The following is a 16,029-nucleotide window of genomic DNA, read 5'->3' as shown; positions in this document are numbered from 1 at the left end:
TTGGCCGAGTTTGCCCTTATAATCGGGCTAGTTCTGCTACTTTGGTTTCTCCTTTTTTTTGCAATTCGGGGTTTCATTCTCGTTTTTCCTCGGGACAGGTGGAGCCTTCTGACTGTCCTGGAGTGGATGTTGTGGTGGATAGGTTGCATCAGATTTGGAATCATGTGGTGGACAATTTGAAGTTGTCACAAGAGAAGGCTCAGCTCTTTGCCAACCGCCGTCGCTGTGTGGGTCCCCGACTTCGCGTTGGGGACTTGGTGTGGTTGTCTTCTCGCTTCGTTCCTATGAAGGTCTCCTCTCCTAAGTTCAAGCCTCGGTTTATCGGTCCTTATAAGATTCTGGAAGTCCTTGGCCCTGTGTCATTCCGTCTGGACCTCCCGGCATCATTTGCTATTCATAATGTGTTCCATCGCTCGTTGTTGCGGAGGTATGTTGTACCTGTGGTTCCTCCGGTTGAGCCTCCTGCCCCGGTGCTGGTTGAGGGAGAATTGGAATACGTGGTGAAGAAGATCTTGGATTCTCGTGTTTCTAGACGGAGGCTCCAGTATTTGGTCAAGTGGAAGGGCTATGGTCAGGAGGATAATTCTTGGGTTGTCGCCTCTGATGTTCATGAGGTTTGGTTCGTGCCTTCCATGTGGCTCATCATGATCGCCCTGGGGGTTTTCATGAGGGTTCGGTGACCCCTCCTTAAGGGGGGGGGTACTTTTGTGAACTCTGTTTTCAGGCTCCCTCTTGTGGTCACTGGTGGTATGGTGTGACTTTTGCTTTGGGCTCCCCCTGGTGTCTTTGTTTGTTATCCTGCTGGTCTCTGGCTATCAGCTGGTTCGTTATCCTCTGGGAGGTTGCTATATAGCTCTGTTTTACTTTCACTTGTTGCCGGCTGTCGATGTAATCAGTGCTACTCAGATTCCTTCTGACTACCTTGCTCCCAGTCCATCCAAGACAAGCTAAGTTTTGTTTGCTCATTTTTTGATCAGCAGTGTTTATCATGTTTTCTTGTCCAGCTTGCTAAAATGTGATTCCCTCGCTTGCCGGATGCTCTAGTGGACTGAGTTTCTCCCCACACACCATTAGTTGGTGCGTGGGTTCTTGAAATCTCAGGATGGATATTTTGTAAGGGTTTTTTATTGATCGCATAGACCCCTGCTCTATTTTCTGCTTTCTAGTACTAGTGGGCCTCTTTTGCTGAATCTGATTTCATTCCTACGTATGTGCCTTCTTCTTACTTCACCGTTAATATTTGTTGGGGGCTTCTATATCTTTGGGGATTATTTCTCTGGAGGCAAGCGAGGTCTTTCTTTCTCTTTAGGGGTAGCTAGTTCCTCAGGCTGGCTCGAAACGTCTAGGAATTTTTTAGGCACGTTCACCGGCTACCTCTAGTTGTGTTGGATAGGTTCAGATTTGCGATCAGTCCAGTTACCATCTCCCTAGAGCTTGTCCTTAGTTTATTCACTTGCTGGTCTATTCGTGATCCTCCGCCACTAAGGATCATAACAGGGTGGCAGTGCTGAGTGCGGGCGGCTGTGCTGAGTGCGGGCAGCTGTGCTGAGTGCGGGCGGCTGTGCTGAGTGTGGGCGGCTGTGAGTGGCTGTGCTGAGTGCGGGCGGCTGTGCGTGGCTGTGCTGAGTGCGGGTGGCTGTGCGTGGCTGTGCTGAATGCGGGCGGCTGTGCGTGGCGGTGCTGAGTGCGGGCGGCTGTGTGTGGTGGTGCTGAGAGCGGGCGGCTGTGCGTGGCTGTGGTGAGTGCGGGCGGCTGTACGTGGCTGTGCTGAGTGCGGGCAGATGTGCGTGGCGGTGCTGCGTGCGGTCGGCTGTGCGTGGTGGTGCTGAGTGTGGGCGGCTGTGCGTGGCTGTGCTGAGTGCCGGCGGCTGTGCGTGGCTGTGCTGAGTGCCGGTGGCTGTGCGTGGCTGTGCTGAGTGCGGACAGCGGGGCGTGGCTGTGCTGAGTGCGGGAGGCTGTGCGTGGCGGTGCTGAGTGCGGGCGGCTGTGCGTGGTGGTGCTGAGTGTGGGTGGCTGTGCGTGGCGGTGCTGAGTGCGGGCGGATGTGCGTGGCGGTGCTGAGTGCGGACGGCTGTGCTGAGTGCGGGCGGCTGTGCGTGGCGGTGCTGAGTGCGGGCGGCTGTGCGTGGCGGTGCTGAGTGCGGGCGGCTGTGCGTGGCTGTGGTGAGTGCGGACAGCTGTGAGTGGCTGTGCTGAGTGCGGGCGGCTGTGCGTGGCGGTGCTGAGTGCGGGCGGCTGTGCGTGGCGGTGCTGAGTGCGGGCGGCTGTGCGTGGCTGTGGTGAGTGCGGACAGCTGTGAGTGGCTGTGCTGAGTGCCGGCGGCTGTGCGTGGCTGTGGTGAGTGCGGGCGGCTGTGCGTGGCTGTGGTGAGTGCCGGCGGCTGTGCGTGGCTGTGGTGAGTGCGGGCGGCTGTGTGTGGCTGTGCTGAGTGCGGGTGGCTGTGCGTGGCTGTGCTGATTGCGGGCGGCTGTGTGTGGCTGTGGTGAGTGCCCGCGGCTGTGCGTGGCTGTGGTGAATGCGGACGGCTGTGTGTGGCTGTGGTGAGTGCGGGTGGCTGTGCTGGGCGCCGAGTGCTGGGGGCCTGAGCAGGCGGGGACACCGGCGCGCTGTGGGGGTCAGGTGCCGGAGTCGCCGCTAGCTCAGGCCCCCGGCACTTGGTATATTCACCTGTCCCTCCTTTCCACCGATGCGCGCTGCTCCATCCTCCACATCCTCTGGCTGTGACTGTTCAGTCAGAGGGCGGCGCGCATTAAGCGCGACATTGCGCCCTCTGACTTGAACGTTACAGACAGAGGATGTGGAGGACGAAGCAGCGCGCATCGGTGGAACGGAGGGACAGGTGAATATAGCATATACTCACCCTCCTGGCTCGTCCCTGCTTCTCCGTTGGAGATCGCGGTGTGCGTTCAGTTATTACGCATACCGCGATCTCCTGGGAGCTTCACTCTGTGGGGTCCAGACTGCGCCGGCGCTTGCGCAGTCTATAATGTTCCAAATTATTATGCAAATAATATTTCCTCATATTTTCTCTAAATTACCTATCTGAATTGCAGTCATTGTTATTTTCCAGTCATCTACTATTCTAGTATAATTGCAATGTTTTGGAAAAAGCTGCCTATGAAAACAGTATCTTTTTAAAAAAAATAAACACTCAAAATGCATGTTCCAAATTATTATGCACAGCAGAGTTTTCAACCTTTTTTTTTAATTTTGAACAAAAAAATGGTCAATTGTGAAGTTATAAGCATTATCAGCTTATTACAAAATGAAATCAAACAGTTTTCAAGTGAAACCTTTATTCCAGGTGATGTTACATTTGCACATAGGACCCCTTGTTCAAAAGAAGCTTCTGAACTCTCTCGTCCATTGAATTTGTCAGTTTTTGGATGGTTTCTGCTTCAATTGCTTTGCATGTGGACAGAATACCCTCCCAGAGCTGTTGCTTAGATGTGAACTGCCTCCCGCCATCATAGACACTCCTTTTGATGATGCTCCAGAGGTTCTCAATGGGGTTGAGGTCAGGGGAAAATGGTGGCCACACCATAAGTTTGTCCTCTTTTATGCCCATAGCAGCCAGAGATGCAGATGTGTTTTTTGCAACATGAGACGGTGCATTATCATGCATGAAAATGATCTTGCTGCGGAAAGCACGGTTCTTCCTCTTGAACAATGGCAGGAAGTGTTGTTTTAGAAACTCCACATAGATTATGGAGTTCATTTTTACCCCTTCAGGGATCATAAAGGGGCCGACAATCTCTCTCCCCATCAGGGCCGGACTGGCCATAGGGCAGTTCTGGCAAATGCCAGAAGGGCCGATGGCAGTAGTGGGCCGCTCGAGTGTGCCGCTGTCGGCACACTCCCCCCGCTGTCGCGGCACACTCCCGGCCCCGCATTCAACTATACCGGCGTCATAGACGCTGGTACAGTTGAATGCAATGATGGAGGAGAGAGCATCTGCTGACGCCCCCTCTCCCATCATTCCCCGCTCTGCCTGCCGCTGACACTGCGGGTGCGCGATGACGTCATATCATCGCGCACCTGCTGTGTGACCGGGCGGGCAGACTGCATCTGCTGAGACCGGAGCGGCGCGGGGCACGAGGAGAGAGGTGAGTAGTGTATTTGTTTTTTTTAATCAATGAGTGATGACTGGATTGTGGAGCTATTGGGGGGGGGGGGGGGGGCTGCCTGCCTGCATTACTTTCTATGGGGGCTGCCTGCCTGCATTACTTTCTATGGGGGCTGCCTGCCTGCATCACTTTCTATGGGGGCTGCCTGCCTGCATTACATTCTATGGGGGCTGCCTGCCTGCATTACATTCTATGGGGGCTGCCTGCCTGCATTACTTTCTATGGGGGCTGCCTGCCTGCATTACATTCTATGGGGGCTGCCTGCCTGCATTACATTCTATGGGGGCTGCCTGCCTGCCTGCATTACTTTCTATGGGGGCTGCCTGCCTGCATTACATTCTATGGGGGCTGCCTGCCTGCATTACTTTCTATGGGGGCTGCCTGCCTGCATTACATTCTATGGGGGCTGCCTGCCTGCATTACATTCTATGGGGGCTGCCTGCCTGCATTACATTCTATGGGGGCTGCCTGCCTGCATTACATTCTATGGGGGCTGCCTGCCTGCATTACATTCTATGGGGGCTGCCTGCCTGTATTACATTCTATGGGGGCTGCCTGCCTGCATTACTTTCTATGGGGGCTGCCTGCCTGCATTACATTCTATGGGGGCTGCCTGCCTGCATTACATTCTATGGGGGCTGCCTGCCTGCCTGCATTACATTCTATGGGGGCTGCCTGCCTGCATTACATTCTATGGGGGCTGCCTGCCTGCATTACATTCTATGGGGGCTGCCTGCCTGCATTACATTCTATGGGGGCTGCCTGCCTGCATTATATTCTATGGGGGCTGTGCTGCATTATATTGTATGGTGGCTGCCTGCATTACATTCTATGGGGGCTGGCTGCATTCCATTCCATGGGCCTGTGCTGCATTATATTCTATGGGGCTGGCTGCATTCCATTCCATGGGCCTGTGCTGCATTATATTCTATGGGGCTGGCTGCATTCCATTCTATGGGCCTGTGCTGCATTATATTCTATGGGGCTGGCTGCATTACATTGTATGGTGGCTGTGCTGCATTATATTGTATGGTGGCTGTGCTGCATTATATTGTATGGGGCTGTGCTGCATTATATTCTATGGGGCTGTGCTGCATTATATTCTATGGGGCTGTGCTGTATTACATTCTATGGGGCTGTGCTGCATTTAATTCTATGGGGTTGGCTGCATTACATTCTGTGGGGGCTGTGCTGCATTACATTCTATGGGGACTGTGCTGCATTAAATTCTATGGGGCTGTTCTGTATTACATTCTATGGGGCTGGCTGCATTACATTCTATGGGGGCTGTGCTGTATTACATTCTATGGGGGCTGTGCTGTATTACATTCTATGGGGGCTGTGCTGTATTACATTCTATGGGGGCTGTGCTGTATTATAGTCTATGGGGGCTGTGCTGTATTATAGTCTATGGGGGCTGTGCTGTATTACATTCTATGGGGACTGAGCTGTAATGCTGGATACAGCTGTAATTATATGTTATATAGTCGTGTTACACTCCCCTCACTTCTTGTAGCCTACAAGTGTACAAAGATATTATGCAGTCACCATGCGACAAGTGGGCCTGTGTGACTTCAAATGCCAGGGCTGAATTTTAGTCCCAGTCCGTCCCTGCTCCCCGTGATTCCAGCACAAAACATTACTGCACCTCCTCCTTGTTGGTGCCTTAGCCATGTTTTCATGGGGTGTCCATCCTCCACTCCATTCATCTGGACCATCGAGCGTTGCACGGCACTCATCGGTGAACAAAACAGTTTGGAAGTCAGTCTTCATGTATCGTTTGGCCCACTGGAGCCGTTTCTGCTTGTTGCAGTGGGTAGAGGTGGTCGACAGGATGGCTTACGCACAGCTGTAAGGCTACGTTCACACGATCCTTTTTTCCGTCCTTTTTTTTTCAGGTCCTGTTTTGAAAAACCGCAGCTAAAATCCGCACTGATTTTTCGCTGCGGTTTTTGATCCTTTTTCTTCTGCGGATTCCACTGCGGGTTTCCAACTGCAGTTTCCTATTGGGGCTGCTGGAAACCCGCAGCAGAATCCGCAGAAAGAATTGACAGGTACTTCTTTTTTCTGCAGGCAAAACCGCTGCGGATTTGCCTGGGGAAAAAAGGATCGTCGGCACAGCGGGTTTTGTTTTCCATTGGGTTACATTGTACTGTAACCTACATGGAAAAAAGCTGCGGATCCGCAGTGCCAAATCCGCTGCGGATCCGCAGCAAAAACCGCAGCGTGTGAACATACCCTAAACCTCTGCAGGACCCTGCATCTTGTTGTTCTGGGGACGTTGGAGGCACCAGCAGCTTCAAAAACTTGTCTGCTGCTATGACAAGGCATTTTTGCAGCTGCTCTTTTAACCTTACGCAATTGCCTGTTGGAAAGAGTCCTCAGTTTTTCCTTATCAGCACGCACACGTGTGTGCTGGGAATCAGCTACATACTTCTTGATTGTGCGATGATCACGATGAAGTGTCTTGGCAATGTTGATTGTAGTCATGCCTTGACCTAAATACTCCACAATTTGTTGCTTCTCAGCAGCCGACACATCCTTTTTCTTTCCCATTTTGGCCAAAAATGTAGGCTGCTTAATAATGTGGAACAGCCTTCTTAAGTAGTCTTGCCTTTATTTGGACACACCTGCCAAACTAATTTGCACAGGTATCTGCAATTGCTTTCAGTGATATAAAGAGCCCTGACACACATCACCATCAATGAGTTTAAATGACAAACAAAAAAATTCTAACCTTATCACTCCTAAACTCTATGTGCATAATAATTTGGAACACAGTGTATAGTAGTTATATTCTTGTACATAAGGAGCAGCATTATAGTAGTTATATTCTTGTACATAGGAACAGTATTATCGTAATATTCTTGCATAGGGGGCAGTATTATAGTAGCTACTGTATATTCTTATACATAGGGGCAGTATTATAGTAGTTATATTCTTGTACATGGGGCAGTATTATAGTAGTTATATTCTTGTACATAGGGGCAGTATTATAGTAGTTAAATTCTTGCACATAGAAGCAGTATTACAGTAGTTATATTCTTGTACATAGGGAGCAGTATTAGAGTAGTTATATTCTTGTACATAGGGGCAATATTATAGTAGTTATATTTTTGCACATAGGAGCAGTATTATAGTAGTTATATTCTTATACAAAGGGGCAATATTATAGTAGTTATATTCTTGTACATAGGGCAGTACTATAGTAGTTATGTTCTTGTACATAAGGAGCAGTATTATAGTAGTTATATTCTTGTACATAGGGGCATTATTATAGTAATTACATTCTTATACAAAGGGGCAATATTATCCCCTTTACCCCCAAGGGTGGTTTGCACGTTAATGACCGGGCCAATTTTTACAATTCTGACCACTGTCCCTTTATGAGGTTATAACTCTGGAACGCTTCAACGGATCTTGGCGATTCTGACACTGTTTTCTTGTGACATATTGTACTTCATGATAGTGGTAACATTTCTTCGATATAACTTGCGTTTATTTGTGAAAAAAACTGAAATTTGGCGAAAATTTTGAAAATTTCACAATTTTCCAACTTTGAATTTTTATGCCCTTAAATCAGAGATATTTCACACAAAATACTTAATAGGTAACATTTCCCAAATGTCTACTTTACATCAGCACAATTTAGGAACCAAAATTTATTTTTGTTAGGGAGTTATAAGGGTTAAAAGTTGACCAGAAATTTCTCATTTTTACAACACCATTTTTTTTAGGGACCACATCTCATTTGAAGTCATTTTGAGGGGTCTATATGATAGAAAATACCCAAGTGTGACACCATTCTAAAAACTGCACCCGTCAAGGTGCTCAAAACCACATTCAAGAAGTTTATTAACCCTTCAGGTGTTTCACAGGAATTTTTGGAATGTTTAAATAAAAATTAACATTTAACTTTTTTTTACACTAAATTTAATTCAGCTCCAATTTGTTTTATTTTACCAAGGGTAACAGGAGAAAATGGACCCCAAAAGCTGTTGTACAATTTGTGCTGAGTACGCCGATACCCCATATGTGGGGGTAAACCACTGTTTGGGCGCATGGCAGAGCTCGGAAGGGAAGGAGCGCCATTTGACTTCTCAATGCAAAATTGACTGGAATGGAGATGGAACGCCATGTTGCGTTTGGAGAGCCCCTGATGTGCCTAAACATTGAAACCCCCCACAAGTGACACCATTTTGGAAAGTAGACCCCCTAAGGAACTTATCTAGATGTGTGGTGAGCACTTTGACCCACCAAGTGCTTCACAGAAGTTTATAATGCAGAGTCGTAAAAATAAAAAATCATATTTTTTCACAAAAATTATTTTTTGCCCCCAATTTTTTATTTTCCCAATTGTAAGAGAAGAAATTGGACCCCAAAAGTTGTTGTGCAATTTGTCCTGAGTACGCCGATACCCCATATGTGGGGGTGAACCACTGTTTGGGCGCATAGCAGAGCTCGGAAGGGAAGGAGCGCCATTTGACTTTTCAATGCAAAATTGACTGGAATTAAGATGGGATGCCATGTTGCGTTTGGAGAGCCCCTGATGTGCCTAAACATTGAAACCCCCCCACAAGTGACACCATTTTGGAAAGTAGATGCCGTAAGGAACTTATCTAGATGTGTTTTGAGAGCTTTGATCCCCCAAGTGTTTCACTACAGTTTATAACGCAGAGCCGTGAAAATAAAAATTCTTTTTTTTTTCACAAAAATTATTTTTTAGCCCCCAGTTTTGTATTTTCCCAAGGGTAACAGGAGAAATTGGACCCCAAGAGTTGATGTCCAATTTGTCCTGAGTATGCTGATACTCCATATGTGGGAGGGAACCACTGTTTGGGCACATGACAGAGCTCGGAAGGGAAGGAGCGCCATTTGGAATGCAGACTTGGATTGGTCTGCAGGCATCACGTTGCATTTGCAGAGCCCCTGATGTACCCAAACAGTAGAAACCCTCCACAAGTGACCCCATATTGGAAACTAGACCTGCCAAGGAACTTATCTAGATGTGTTGTGAGAACTTTGAACCCCCAAGTGTTTCACTAGTTTACAACGCAGAGCCGTGAAAATATAAAATCCTTTTTTTTCCCACAAAAATGATTTTTAGCCCCCCAAATTTATATTTTCCCAAGGGTAACAAGAGAACTTGGACCCCAAAAGTTGTTGTCCAATTTGTCCCGAGTATGCTGATGCCCCATATGTTGGGGTAAACCCCTGTTTGGGCGCACGGGAAAGCTCGGAAGGGAAGGAGCACTGTTTTACTTTTTCAATGCAGAATTGGCCGGAATTGAGATCAGACGCCATGTCACGTTTGGAGAGCCCCTGATGTGCCTAAACAGTGGAAACTCCCCAATTCTAACTGAAACTCTAATCCAAACACACCCCTAACCCTAATCCCAACGGTAACCCTAACCACACCCCTAACCCTGACACACCCTTAACTCTAATCCCAACCGTAAATGTAATCCAAACCCTAACCCTAACTTTAGCCCCAACCCTAACCCTAACTTTAGCTCCAACCCTAGCCCCAACCCTAACCCTAGCCCTAACCCTAGCCCTAACCCTAACCCTAGCTTTAACCCTAGCCCTAGCCCTAGCCCTAACCCTAGGCCTAACCCTAGCCCTAACCCTAGCCCTAACCCTAACCCTAGCCCTAACCCTAACCCTAGCCCTAACCCTAATCCTAACCCTAACCCTAGCCCTAACCCTAATGGGAAAATGGAAATAAATACATTTTTTTAATTTTATAATTTTTCCCTAACTAATGGGGTGATGAAGGGGGGTTTGATTTATTTTTATAGCATTTTTTATAGCGGATTTTTATGATTGGCAGCCGTCACACGCTAAAAGACGCTTTTTATAGCAAAAAAGTTTTTGCGTCTCCACATTTTGAGACCTATAATTTTTCCATATTTTGGTCCACAGAGTCATGTGAGGTCTTGTTTTTTGCGGGACAAGTTGGCGTTTTTATTGGTAACATTGACGGACACGTGACCATTTTTGATCGCTTTTTATTCCGATTTTTGTGAGGCAGAATGACAAAAAAACAGGTATTCATGAATTTCTTTTGGGGGAGGCGTTTATACCGTTCCACGTTTGGTAAAATTGATAAAGCAGTTTTATTCTTCGGGTCAGTACGATTACAGCGATACCTCATTTATATCATTTTTTTATGTTTTGGCGCTTTTATACGATAAAAACTATTTTATAGAATAAATAATTATTTTGGCATCGCTTTATTCTGAGGATTATAACTTTTTTATTTTTTCTTTGATAACGGTGTATGGTGGCTCTTTTTTGCGGGACAAGATGCCGTTTTCAGCGGTACCATGGTTATTTATATCCGTCTTTTTGATCGCGTGTTATTCCACTTTTTGTTTGGCGGTATGATAATAAAGCGTTGTTTTTTGCCACGCTTTTTTTTTTTTCCTACGGTGTTCACTGAAGGGGTTAACTAGTGGGACAGTTTTATAGGTTGGGTCGTTACGGACGTGGCGATACTAAATATGTGTACTTTTATTGTTTTTTTTTTATTTAGATAAAGAAATGTATTTATGGGAATAATATATATATTTTTTTTCTTTATTTAGGAATTATTTTTTTTTTTACACATGTGGAAATTTTTATTTTTACATTTTTACTTTGTCCCGGGGGGACATAACAGATCGTTGATCTGACAGTTTTCACAGCACTCTGTCAGATCGGCGATCTGACTTACAGTGCTGCAGGCTTACCAAGCGCTTGCTCTGAGCAGGCACTCGGTAAGCCACCTCCCTCCCTGCAGGACACGGATGCCGCGGCCATTTTGGATCCGGGGACTGCAGGGAGAGGAGGTAAGAGACCCTCGGAGCAATGCGATCACATCGCGTTGCTCCGGGGGTCTCAGGGAAGCACGCAGGGAGCCCCCTCCCTGTGCGATGCTTCCCTGTACCACCGGCACACTGCGATCATGTTTGATCGCAGTGTGCCGGGGGTTAATGTGCCGGGGGCGGTCCGTGACCGCTCCTGGCCCATAGTGCCGGATGTCAGCTGTGATAGTCAGCTGACACCCGGCCGCGATCGGCTGAACTCCCCCCGTGAGCGAGGCCGATCGCGCTGGACGTACTATCCCGTCGGTGGTCATACGTGCCCACCCCACCTCGACGGGATAGTATGTCCAATGTCAGAAAGGGGTTAAAGTAGTTATATTCTTGTACATAGGGGCAGTATTATAGTAGTTATATTCTTGCACATAGGGGCAGTATTATAGTAGTTATATTCTTGTACATAGGGGCAGTATTATTGTAGTTATATTCTTATACAAAGGGGCAGCATTATAGTAGTTATATTCTTGTACATAGGAGCAGTATTATAGTAGTTATATTCTTGTACATTGGGCCAATATTACTGTATATTATTTATTGTCTTGTACATAGCTGAAGTGTTATAATAGTTATACTCAATTTCATATTTTGAGACGTGATGGAAATTAAATTCACATTTACGGAAAGGGTTTTGTTATTTTTTATCTTAAATTCAGAAAGATGATAATATGCACATATATAGTTCTCTATTGCTCCCGGCAGTCTTAAAGACTCAATACAATCAGCAGTGACAGCCATGGATACGTTTTCCCCTCCCCCAACCTCAGTACACAATTCTTCTGGCAGGATTTTCATTTCTCCCAGATATAACATGAAAACAGCAAGAAAGAAGAAAAACATAAAGAATTGCCTCAGCGGATTACATTACCAGTAAACGATGTGATTATATAATTCCTGGAGGGAGGATATGACGGTAATTTACACTAAAATGAAATGTAGACTGATATGAGCGCCATGTGCTACGATATTATCAGCTTTTCATGGTCCGATTGGTCATCAGGAGGAAAGCTCTTGGCACATTATTCCATTCAGTGGATCATAGCAAACCATTGAAGTCAACGGCTGGTCATCTTTGTGTAGACCATGTACATATCATCAGAACCACCATGACCTCTGTTTGCATGCATTTAAAGGGAACTAGTCAACTGGTTTATGTTGCCGAAACCAAGGCAGCATGAATCAGAGATCAATTATATTTTTCTTTGGAAGACTCTGGCTTTTAAGAGGAAACCGTTTGAAGAGATGGCTTCTTCCCAAATCGCTCCAGATGAGTGACAAGTACCTCCCTATGTACACACAGGGGAGAAGCCTGTTACTCACCTGGAATGATGTGGGAAAAGACACTGGAATAGTCTCATCTCCGCCTTTGGTTGGGTTTCATGAATTAGGTGACATGTTACCTTTTAAGAGTTAATCTAGCATAAGATTGTAAAGAGAGCACATAACATTCATTCATACTATAGACCGAACATCACTCCAAAGCCTGAAGACTAATGTCATGACCAAGTCTCCTTCTGTACCTTCTAAGTATCATCCTTTGGGTGGTTAGATAGAAGACGGACTCTGGTTTGGAGACTGTTGAGGGTAAAATGGTATTACAGCTCACCTCCATTCACTTTAATGAGGGTTGATTTGCAATACCAGACATAACCCATGGTCAGCGGTGGTGCTGTTTCAGGAAACAAAAATCCAATAGATTACGAACCAGAGATAACCCCTCTTGAATGGGGTTTTCAGTTCAGGAAACTTCTTATTAAATTGCTGGAGATGTGTCCTCTCTTGACCAGAGCTGAATGTAGTTATAATAAGCATTTTATGCTATTGATGACTTGTTCTGTCCTTTATGACACAGATGACCTTTTGATGAGATTGAACACTATGTAATGCTTAAACTTACCAGTGGTGGTGCTGCAGAGAAACTGAACACCCCCAGAACAATTTATAGTGATCGCTGGGGATCGAAGCAGTGGAACACTTTGTGATCTACTAATTGTCACCGAACAGTACAAACAGATTGTCCAAAGTGGAGAATCCCTTTAAGCAGTAAATATAAGATTTACAAGAGTGGCGCATAAAGACGCCCCTCCATAAAAGATATTCATGCTCACCTGTAGTCCCTGGGCCCTGGCCCTGCTATGGCTATTTACATCTATTACCTGAACTGTGAGCAGGATTTCTTTACTGATGATGGTTGGGGTCTATAAAACCTGTGAAATTAGAACTTGTGCCCTGTACTTACACCCAACTCCTTGCTGGCAAATTAATTCCACTATTAATGTAATTGCTGATAAGGCTTTTATTTAATCTTTGTGAATCTCCTCATTACCTGGCTCACACAGAGAGATTTATCACAGGTCTCCGAGCGGGACGGTGGTATTTTCTCTAATAACGTGCCACTGAATCTTTAGAAAATAAAAGCCCGGGGTTGTATATCAGGCTGAGATCCCGCTGAGGGTTTTATTATACATCCTAAATCTAAAGAGTAGACTAGGGGCTCCATCCAGGGATGTCATACATTAACTGCGGAACATGTAGACAAATTAATTGAGCAGATTATTTTGTTGGTAGGAAATACATTTATTTCAATTTAGAAAAAAATAATAATTGCAGTGTGAATAGACGTGTAGATGCCATTGTTTATTCTGGTAAAAATGGCTGCCGCAAATAAAACATATAAAATCATGTGCATACAACAAACAATCCATACATATATACAGTGGGGGAAATAAGTATTTGATCCCTTGCTGATTTTGTAAGTTTGCCCACTGACAGACATGAACAGTCTATGATTTTAAGGGTAGGTTAATTTTAACATTAAGAGATTAGAATATCTGAAATAAAACCAAGAAAATCACATTGTATAAATTCTGAAAATTTATTTGCATTTTGCAATGAGAAATAAGTATTTGATCCCTCTGGCAAACAAGACTCAATACCAACCCTTGTTGGCAAGCACAGCAGTCAGACGTTTTTTGTAGTTGATGATGAGGTTTGCGCACATGTCAGGAAGAATTTTGGTCCACTCCTATTTGCAGATCATCTCTAAATTATTAAAACTTTAAGCATGTCGCTTGGCAACTTGGAACTTCAGCTCCCTCCATAAGTTTTTTATGGGATTAAGGTCTGGAGACTGGATAGGCCACTCCATGACCTCAATGTGCTTCTTTTTGAACCACTCCTTTGTTGCCTTGGCTGTATGTTTTGGGTCATTGTCTTGCTGAAAGACCCAGCCATGACCCATTTTTAATGTCCTGGCGGAGGGAAGGAGGTTGTCACTCAGGAATTTATGGTACATGTGTGGCACCACAGGAGTCCAATTGCCACAGTGGAATTGCCTCCCTCCCAGGGGGTGTTGTCATGCCTGGAAGCAAGGAGGGGTCCCCTTACCAGGTAATACCAGCATCCAACACCTTCTTGACTCCAGACCAGAAAGGGGAGCTCTGACACCCAGTTTCAGGGGAGCTTCCCTATAAGTTCAGGCCTGGAGGCAGAGTTAGTCAGTTAGAGTCTAGTGAGGAGTCTGAGAGGGAGAGGAGAGCAGGCAAGTCGAGGAGAACCTGGGGAGTAGAGCTGTAGCCAGGCTCACTCCAGAACAGAGCGCTGACAAAGAGGACACCAGAGTCCTTGGCTGTGTAGGTGCTGTACGCCCCAACAGCCGAATCTGGAGGGCAGGGAACTGCAAGCTCCCTGGCCACACTGAACGCCTGGAGGCACTGCAGCAGACCAAGAGCCGGGGCTGCCAGTGAAAAGGCAGTGCTCATGATTGGCAGACAGTGCGAGCCTTACAGGTTAGAAGCAACATGCAGGAGAGGAACTTGAACAGAGCTTAAAGCAGCAAGGACCTAAAAGAATAGCGCAGAAGGAAGGCCTCCAAACCCACCAGGTAAAGGAAACTGCAATGCTTTTGTCCTCCAGTCATTTCCCGCACCCTCAGTCCTACACCCTGTCGTCTACGATCCCTTACCAACTATACCGGTAGCCCTGGGGCCCCGATCCACCTGTGGGGAGCAGAACCATCCCAGATGCGTCACTATCAGCCCCAGCAGTCCCCTTAAGCAGCGTCGGCCATCCATTGGCACAGCACCTTCTCCCAATCACTCAAAATCATCCCAGGTGTTCATTGGCAGACTTCAGATGGGCCTGTACATGTGCCTTCTTGAACAGGGGGACCTTGCGTGCTCTGCAGGATTTTAAAACTTTATGGCGTAATGTGTTACCAATGGTTTACTTGGTGACTGTGGTCCCAGCTGCCTTGAGATCATTAACAAGTTTCCCCCGTGTAGTTTTAGGCTGATCTCTCACCTTCCTCATGATCAAGGATACCCCACGTTGTGAGATTTTGCATGGTGCCCCAGATCGATGTCGATTGACAGTCATTTTGTATTTTCTTCAATTTTCTTACTACTGCAACAATAGTTGTCTCCTTCTCACCCATCATCTTACTTATGGTTTTGTAGTCCATTCCAGCTTTGTGCACGTCTATAATCTTGTCCTTGACATCATTAGAAAGTTTTTTGGTCCTGCCCATGTTGTAGAGGTTAGAGTCTGACTGATTAATTGAGTCTGTGGACTAAAGTCTTCTATAAAGGTGACTATGTAAGACAGCTGTCTTTAATGCAGGTAACGCGTTGATTAGGAGTGTCTAACTGGTCTGCAGGAGCCAGAACTCTCAATGGTTGGTAGGGGATCAAATACTTATTTCTCACTGCGAAATGCCAATAAATTTATATAATTTATGCAATGTGAATGGGTTTTATTTTTTATATTCTATCTCTCAATGTTAAAATTAACCTACCCTTAAAATTATAGACTGTTCATGTCTTTGTCAGTGGGCAAACTTGCTAAATCAGCAAGGGATCAAATACTTATTTCCCCCACTGTATAAACACTAGAAAGGTATATTTATTGTTTTCCTGAATCATGAGGCTCAGGATAATCAGGTTCATCTCTGGAATCGGGAATTATGAAATTATGAGAAACAGGTAAAATGATGACTTAAAGGACCCATCGCCAGATCAAAAATGTCAGGTTTTTGCTCC

This window comes from Ranitomeya variabilis, chromosome 4 (genome assembly GCF_051348905.1).
Source record: "Ranitomeya variabilis isolate aRanVar5 chromosome 4, aRanVar5.hap1, whole genome shotgun sequence".
Taxonomy (NCBI): Eukaryota; Metazoa; Chordata; class Amphibia; order Anura; family Dendrobatidae; genus Ranitomeya; species Ranitomeya variabilis.
Note: the sequence above shows the minus strand (reverse complement) of the source record.